Source organism: Solanum tuberosum, unplaced genomic scaffold, assembly GCF_000226075.1.
Source record: "Solanum tuberosum cultivar DM 1-3 516 R44 unplaced genomic scaffold, SolTub_3.0 scf00191, whole genome shotgun sequence".
NCBI classification, from domain to species: Eukaryota; Viridiplantae; Streptophyta; class Magnoliopsida; order Solanales; family Solanaceae; genus Solanum; species Solanum tuberosum.
In genome coordinates, this window is record NW_006239117.1 from 616,309 (window position 1) to 625,947 (window position 9,639).

A 9,639-nucleotide genomic window follows, 5' to 3' on the forward strand; every position below is an offset into this window, starting at 1 on the left:
AGTTTGAGCAATTATTTCAAACTAAAGAAAGAAGTTTGTTTTTAAAGCTTATGAGCTAAAGTATATTTTTTGGGAGTAGTCTTGAGCACCGAATTGGGGACACAAGTTCATATTTAACTCAACTCTCCATAAGAACCATGTGGCCAACATGGGATTTAGCAGGTCATACTTTTTTAGATGATCACGTAAGTTAAGCTAGTGGATCCACTAAGTTAAAGTTAAGTAGTTCTATATGACGGCAAAGTATAGGGACAGTTCTGGCAGCGTGGGCAAGACGTTGTGTCACCACTCAGGTTCATAGTGGTGGTTGTCGATTAGAGAAACTCTCACAGTAGAAATTGCATGGTTCCTCGAGGGGTTCTGCTTAGTATGGATGGGGGTATGAGACTTCATTCATGCATTGCACAAGTAGACTTTGAGAGGGAGCATGGTATTTTTATGATATTATAAATATGATTTTGACGTCATGTTTTAATAGTTTTACAAGCTTTTTATATTGCATGTGTCTTAGTGCTTTATATTGAGTTGAACAGAGCCAAAGTAAGTTTTATTTAGTATCCCTTTCAAGCTTAAGTTGTTGTTTAGCAGTCCAGCTCGCATACTCGTACATTCCATGTACTGATGTCAGTTGGCCTGCATCTTATTTATGATGCAGACGCAGGTACCCAGGATCATCATCCAGCACGCCGTTGATCCAGTTGAGCACTCCAGAGGCAGTGGTGAGCCTACTTGCATTCCGGAGGACTCTGTTATTTCATTTTCCTAGTTTTGCTTTATTAGGATATTGCAGGGTCTGTCCCAACATCCATCTCAATGTTATAGAGGCTTCATAGACAGTCAGTCAGTTAGTATTAAGTCTCTCATCTATGCATGTATATATATAAATATTCTATTTTGAGACGAGTTGTCTTTTGGCCAGATTTTATCAGTTGGGTTGCTTTATGACCTTTCATTACATTGAGTTATTCTGTTGAAGTTAGGTTTCCGCTGAGTTAAGTAGCCAGGCCAAGGGTTCACTTGGGGGCCAGCAATGGTCTTCGAGTGCCGATCCCGCCCAGGGTGTTGGCTCGGGGCGTGACACATTTGTTCCTCTATTTGTCAATTAGCAAAATCTTTCTCGATCTAACAAATTCCCCCTTTTTGATGATGACAAACCATTGCTTCTAGTGTGAATAGATCAATCTGTGTTTATTAAGCAAAACTTTATTTTTTATCAATAAAATCATTGAAATCTTTTACCCTTAAGAATCACCCAACTACATTTATTATTAAAGTAAATTTGACATGACATAAATACGGACACCACAAATAAACAAAATTTTTTTTAAAAAACCATTATGCATCTCCTTTCTTTATTTCTCCAAAAATTCTTACCAATTTGTTTTTTTATATATATATTTATGTAAAGCTAGATAAAAAAGAAGTGATGTGGCACCTCTCAATGACCAAAGATCCTTTATTTTTTTTAATGACCAAGGATCCTATTTATCATTTTGTGTTTTTTTTTTTACTTTTTTTCTATTTTTTTCAATTACTTTATTTTATAACATCATCTTCTTAATTCATACCTTTTCAATTACATAAATTTAAATATTATTTAATTTAGTAATATCTATAACTTCTAACTTTCATATTCATAACCTTCAAATAATTTAATATTCAAATTTATAACTCCTTCAAATTTCTATTATATAGAAAGGTGAATACGACCAGGACGACCAAGGGTAGTTTGGTAATTTTACGTTGACATCCAATTTCTAGAATCGTCTGTATTCTTCTCCACCATTCCAAGCAGAAACAAAAAAAAAAAAAAAAAACGCAACATCTCCTCAATTTCATACCATTGTTTCAATTCTCTTCATCTTCTTACACTTGTTACCCAAATCTTAATCAAGCTCAATTTGGGTATTCATCTTCCTTATACCTCTTCGTCTCTTTTGTGCTCAAACTGGGTATCCGTCTTTACTATCAATTAATTTGTATGCTAAAGTGGGTTGCTTAACTATTGATGATAATACGCTACAACTCTTTTTACATATGTGTGTGCATATATATACACACTTGATGCATATGCCTAGGTTTCTTGTTCCATTTTTGTTTGTGGGTCTGCAACCTGTGTAAAATGTAAACCTGTTTGGTTTTAAAGATTCAATTTATTGATTTGGAAACCTTTTATTAGTTGATTTTTATATTCTTTTCAGGTATAATTAACAGGAATTGCACTGGAACAAAGATTCAATTGATCAAGATGTCACCTACAACTCCAAGAGTAACTTCAAAGTCGGGGAAGGGAAGGTAAACATGACTAGACACTTACGTTGTTCGGATTTCACACCACCATTCATTTAGGATTGAATTGTTCATCACATAAATTTAGGGTTGAATTGTTCATCACATAAATTTAGGATTGAAAAGAAAGGATTCGAGTGCGGTACGAGTGCTGTGATAGGACAAATAAATGTATATTTATAATATATATATATTACTATATTATAGAAGAGTCTAGGAATGACTACCAATGTTCCAATAAGATCACTACTAATGTCCAATATATTTATAAAATATATAAGTGGGCCCCACCACCTTCCACTTCAATACTACATATTATATATTAATTACTATACTATAAATCACTACTAATATCCAATATATTTCTAAAATATGTAAGTGCGCCCCACCACCTTCCACTCAAATACTACATATTATATATTAATTACTATACTATAAATGACTTAAATACTCCATATTATCTATTACAATAATTAACAATTATTTGACACTTTAAATTCTATCAATGCCATATAAATTAGGATAAAAAACCTAACATATAATATTTAAATATATTTAAAAATAATATAAGTAATACTATACATTACAATAATTAACAGCTTAATTATTTAAAACTTATATACAAAATTTAATTGACTCTCTAAATTCTATTGGTACCACATAAAATGGATTATATGATAAACATATATTGTTTGAAATTGACGAAAAAGAAACTATAAATTACAATAATTAACAAAATAAATCTCTCGACTCCAACAAATCTATCAATTAATGCCACATAAATTGGGACATGGCAAATAACATATATTATTAAAAAATTAGGTTCAAAATGTACTATAAAATACAATAATTAACAACTTAATATATTAAAGAGACATATAAAAAATGGTTAATATTTGAAATTCTGCATGTGCCACATAAATTAGAACAAATAGATTAATAAATATTATTTTCAAAATTATGTTAAAAAAAGTACTACAAATCACAATAGCTAACAATTTAAAATATTTTTAAAATCATATAAAAATTTCAATAACTTCTCAAATTCCATAATATGACATAAATTTTAAAAAAAAGTGTTATAAATCATAATAAATAGTACAATATTTAAACTACTTTAAAAGCATTATAAATTGTAATAAATAATACAACAATTTAAATTACTTATTACTTAAAATTTAACGACTTAAAAATATTTTTTTAAATGTATTAAAATTTTGGTTAATTGTCAAAACTTTACATGTGCCACATAAATTGGGACATGGACAGTCACACATATTTTTTTTAAAAAGATCCACTCCAAAAGATCTATCAATTAACAACATATATTGTTTGAAATTGACGAAAAAGAACTATAAATTACAATAATTAACAAAATAAATTTTCTCGACTCCAACAAATCTATCAATTAATGCCACATAAATTGGGACATGGCAAATAACATATATTATTAAAAAATTAGGTTCAAAATGTACTATAAAATACAATAATTAACAACTTAATATATTAAAGAGAGATATAAAAAATGGTTAATATTTGAAATTCTGCGTGTGCCACATAAATTACAACAAACACACTAATAAATATTATTTTCAAAATTATGTAAAAAAAAAAAGTACCACAAAGCTAACAATTTAAAATATTTTTAAAAATAACTTCTCAAATTCCATAATATGACACTTAAATACTACATATTATATATTAATTACTACACTATAAATCACTACTAATATCCAATATATTTCTTAAATATATAAGTGGGCCCCACCACCTTCCACTTCAATACTACATATTATATATTAATTACTACACTATAAATCACTACTAATATCCAATATATTTCTTAAATATATAAGTGGGCCCCACCACCTTCCACTTCAATACTACATATTATATATTAATTACTACACTATAAATCACTACTAATATCCAATATATTTCTTAAATATATAAGTGGGCCCCACCACCTTCCACTTCAATACTACATATTATATATTAATTACTACACTATAAATCACTACTAATATCCAATATATTTCTTAAATATATAAGTGGGCCCCACCACCTTCCACTTCAATACTACATATTATATATTAATTACTACACTATAAATCACTACTAATATCCAATATATTTCTTAAATATATAAGTGGGCCCCACCACCTTCCACTTCAATACTACATATTATATATTAATTACTACACTATAAATCACTACTAATATCCAATATATTTCTTAAATATATAAGTGGGCCCCACCACCTTCCACTTCAATACTACATATTATATATTAATTACTACACTATAAATCACTACTAATATCCAATATATTTCTTAAATATATAAGTGGGCCCCACCACCTTCCACTTCAATACTACATATTATATATTAATTACTACACTATAAATCACTACTAATATCCAATATATTTCTTAAATATATAAGTGGGCCCCACCACCTTCCACTTCAATACTACATATTATATATTAATTACTACACTATAAATCACTACTAATATCCAATATATTTATAGTACTACAATCACAATAGCTAACAATTTAAAATATTTTTAAAATCATATCAAATTTTCAATAACTTCTCAAATTTCATAATATAACATAAATTAAAATTAAAAAATATATATATTGGGCCCCGTGCTAGCACGGATTCCTATATCTAGTGACACTTATAAAACCTATTTGAGACATGTATAATAATTACCACTGTTGTAAAACTAAAGCAAATGAAGACAAGAAATATAGAAGATGAAAGCAATAGAAATATAGAGATAAGATATGAGAGTATTTCTTATTCTTCAAAGTATTCAAGTGTATACAATATGAACCCTTATGCCTCTATTTATAGTGTAACATAGAGGCATACAAAAGGTTAGTCATGACATTAACATGAATATAATGGGGGAGGTTATGAAAATGAAAGGTTACAAGAATAATGGTTTTAAAGGTGGAGGTTATGATTATTTTCATAATGGAGGAAAGAAATGTATAGTAACTTCTTGGTGTAGTGGACATCCACACTATATTATTTTTATAACAACCACAATAATATTGCAATAATAGGAATAAATTGTATTAGTGTTGTAAAAAAATAATTCAACTCTTGGTCTTTTTCTTACATCTTCAACGTTGCATACACGTATTCTTTTTTAAAAATTATTTCTTCGTCACTATTTGATAATCTCTATTCGATTAAATTATGTGTTTTATTTTATTTTATTTTTATTGTAAAGTAAAACCTCAACGGTATTGTCTCACTATATCAACTTAATTCCCTCTTCTCGCAATGCATGCTATAAGAATGAAAGTTTAAATATAACTTTTTAATATTAATGAATTTTATGCGACACAAATATGTACTTAATTCTCCCATTTTCTTCCTCTTTGGCTGGCAGTTTCCTCTTTCCTAATTAATTAATGGGCAAAGGGCAAATATAGTCTTCAACTGTGTGATATTTAATCTTCGTTAAAATATGGACAAAAGACCAATTTATGTCAGTATTTGTTAATTGAAATGGATATTGATAAGTCAAACTTTAAATGAATAACATATATAAGTTTTTTCTCAAAGTTCAATGACATATTTGAGCCTTTTTTTAAAAAAATAAAATTAATTAATGACGTGGCCAACGTGTAGAAAATAGTTTTGCAAAACTTAAAATTTTTTTAGGTTGACAAATAAAGACATGGATAAGCCTTTTCTCAATGCATAGATGAGCCAAATTTTAAATAGGGTCAAACTCTCCTCTTTCTTCCGTGACAAAGAATCTATTTTTGTATATGAGATTCATGGATCCAGACGAGAGTTGGAGCCTTTTCGAAAGTAGTTAATTTGCAAATGAAGCATTAACATCTGAATTCGAGACTATTGGGAAGCAAATTGTAGACAAATGTCAAGAATTGCCATTGGTAAGTTAACATTCCAAAAATGTTGCTAAAGATGTCATATCATTTGTCACAATGTTCAAAATGTGCTTGAATTGAGTTACAATCACAAACATTCATTGCTAAACATAATGAAAAATCTTCAATTTTTCCTGAACAAATTTGGGAAATGATGCAATTAAGGCATATCAAACTGAAAAGGTTTTTCCGAAATTTCTGGCATGTCACACAGAGGAGGTTATTCAGGGATTCAGAATGTTCAAAAACTAGGAATCCGTGGAAATAAAGAGGAGTATGAATTACCTGTACAAGAATTTAGACTTTTCGACAATCTTGTCCATTTAGATCAGCTTGAATCCAGCGAATAAAGAGCTTGATGCAAGCCTTTGATGAAATTCTACTATATGGAGCTTGTTCCATTCCAGTAGGTGAGGAATACTTCTTGTAACAACCCTCAGTTGGTACGTCTTTAACAACAACAAAAAAACTACTTTAACCAAACAGCAGCAAGTAGAGTGAATGGATTTTACATTATGAAGGAGTATAATACAAATATGGGAGGACCAGTATATATGGGAGACTCACAAACAAAGAAACAATAGCAAATAACTTAATTATATATATTCACACTAGGATTGTGAGTAATTTTGTGCCAGTCTTCTCCTATTCCCTTCTCACACCGCTTGAACACTATTGGACATTGAGAAATTATTAAAGTTGTGAGGGCTGTTAGGTGCTGCAATCCCTCGGGTAAACATTTTAGTATCTTGCATTTCTGGAGAGATAACTCCCCTGAGTGAAGTTAAACCTTCCAGCCCTTCCTCTGAGAGACACTCTAGTGCGCCACAACAATCAATTCCCAGATGCTCCAAAGCATTTAGACTAGTCAGGCTGCTGGGTAACTCTTTGAGATTGTAGTAGTAAGATATTTTCAAGTATTTGAGATTTGCAAGGCTTTTGAACATCCCTTCTGGGAGTGAAGTAGCTTCATAGTTAGTGTACATGTAGAGGGAAGTAAGAGTGGTAAGATTAGATATTGACCTGAAACCTGTTGCATCTGCCTCCTTATGAATAGCCAATTTCTTGACAGAAGAGAGGATCGGGAAAACAAACATAGGGCATCCGTAAATCTTTATCTCTTCAAGAACCGGGAATTGCTCTTCTCCTTCCTTTTTCAGCAATCCTTTCAGATTACGAAAATAGGATATACTAAGTTTTCTCAGAGATGGAATCCTCTGAAGCCAATGATTGTTAAAGAAGTCAGATTGGCGAGTGGTTTGAGGGCTCCAAGCACTTTAGCTTCTTCTGATTCATATCTATGTGGCTCATATTTATCCCAACTCATGATTAAAGAATGCAGATTCCCTTTTGCAGATAAATTGGCTTCTTTTGCATCCTTATCATTCTTCACTCTCTCAAGATGTTTGATTTCAATTGAGCCATAGAGATTCAGGTTTCGTAGTTCCCCAAGTTGACAACCTTTCTTCCTTCCCACAACAAAGCGACTTAGAGTCTTAAGGCATGTCAAAGATCCTATCCTTGGTGGTGTACAAGTCAATGGACAGCCATCAACTAAAAGATTTCGGAGACTACTAAGTTAATTTGTTTGTTTTGTCAAACAAGAAAGTAAGACGCAATACTGTAGATTAAGAGTCTGCAGATTTTGAAGTTTGCATAAATTCTCTGGAAGACTACGAAATATATTGTGAGACAGGTCCAGGTATCTTAAATGTACCAGATCCCCAATGGAAGAGTGTAATTGGCCAAGTTTTGATCTACTTAGATTAAGCACCCTTAACGAGACACACCTTTTCAAGAGGGAAGGAGAGTAAGAAGACACCACTTCAGCAAAACCAATGGACATCTTATGTGTGTAACTTTTTGCATTTATTTCGTGGATATTGCTGCTTGATGCGCTTGCTGAAAACAGAGAAGTTGCCAAATCATGGATGAGATCATACATCTTGAAATAAGCATTACCAGAAAGACCTCAAGTATAATTTGTTCCATACGTCACTACCCACATCCTCTAACACCAAGTTTCCTTTAGATGAAAGAAACCCGTGTGCCATCCAGAGAGAAATTAACTTTTCTTTTTCCATTTCGGTGTCCTTTGGGAATACTGCACAATATGCAAAACATTGTCTCAAATCAAGTGGAAGGTGATGATAACTCAGTCTCAGGACAGGCAAAATAGTACTTTCATCCTGAGGCAAATTCCAAATCTCACTATCTCTCACATGTTCCCATTCTCTTTCTTCTCTCTTGAAGTGCAAAATACCTCCAAGAGTCTTGGCTGCTAGAGGAACACCACCACATTTTTTCACAATCTCTTTTCCAATAGCCACAAGGTCAGGATTTATTTTTTCGTGGTGCCCAAATGCACGTTGCATGAACAACAACCAACAATCTTCTTGAAAATGCTCAGTTACTCTCCGATCATTGAAGACCATTTGGGCAAGAATCGTCTTTCCTAGTCTCCCCATACCAAGTATAGGGAGGACTGAAAGTTCTTGGGCATCACTAATGTTGTTTATCAGAATTTTCACTATCTCATCTTCCTCTTTGTCCCTTCCATAAACTTTTTGCTCAGTTGAAACAAAACCTGTTCCAAGTAATGTCCATACGAGAATATTGTTACACTCACGCTTGGTAGGAGTCAGCAAAAAACAGAAAATATTGAGGTGCAGCAGACATGAGAATGGGGGAGTTGAAGAACATGATTGAGAAAATATATTTTTGAAGTGTTCTCCATTTTTTCTATATTTATTTTCAAAGAGAAAAATGCTTTGAAAATTGGCACACAAGTTAAGTACAGTCTAAAACAACTCAAGCTTTTTTTTAATTGGACTTAGGGGCTATCCTATGAGTAAGTTATGGATTTATCTAAGCCCATATCTTTTGGCTTACACCATGGAAGTGGTAGAATTACGAATCTGAATCTGGATCCACCTCTGTTTAGACTTTAGACAAACATTAGATTAGAAAAACAATCTTTGGAATTTTCCCTCGGCTCATAAACACACATGAATTTGATAATTGCCAAAAAAATGAATATACACTAATTAAATTGTATAAAATATATGTAAGATGAGCACCTGTTTCTCGTCTAGCAGCTTCTCTCTCTATAGTCCTTTTCTCCAAAAGAAACTTACTTCGTTCTGCAGCAATTGCATCTAGTTTCTCCATCATCTCTTTCATCCTTTTCCCGACCTTGTGACGGAAAGTGATAACCTTTGGATGATAACATCCATATTTAGTCTGGTTGAGTCTTGCTGCCTTAGTTTTACATTCATCCAAGATGTCATCAACTTCATATGCAGCAACATTGAGTTTCTGTAACCAATTTTCTAGCTGCTTGTCCTTGAGTTGCTTCTCCTGAGCATCTTCAAGCACAGCTTGGATAGTAGTAAACGTGCTTTTAAGATTTTCAAACTCGTCCTTAAAAC

At 31.8% G+C, this 9,639-nt stretch overlaps 1 long non-coding RNA gene and 2 pseudogenes across 1 annotated transcript in view; all 3 read right to left on the minus strand.

Moving 5' to 3' along the window:
- The window catches only part of LOC107062036 (uncharacterized), a 16,639-nt gene extending 9,322 nt beyond the window's left edge, over positions 1 to 7,317 (minus strand). Inside the window, exons 1-2 of the long non-coding RNA XR_001474387.1 lie at positions 7,232 to 7,317; positions 6,494 to 6,657 (exon numbers count right to left, since the gene is read on the minus strand). This is a non-coding gene — a long non-coding RNA (uncharacterized lncRNA). The remainder of the gene's footprint in view (positions 1 to 6,493; positions 6,658 to 7,231) is intronic.
- LOC102597884 (putative disease resistance protein RGA1) overlaps positions 1 to 9,633 on the minus strand; it is a 37,082-nt pseudogene extending 27,449 nt beyond the window's left edge.
- LOC107062035 (disease resistance protein RGA2-like) lies at positions 7,383 to 8,255 on the minus strand (annotated as a pseudogene).
- Positions 9,634 to 9,639: the final 6 nt, after the last annotated feature.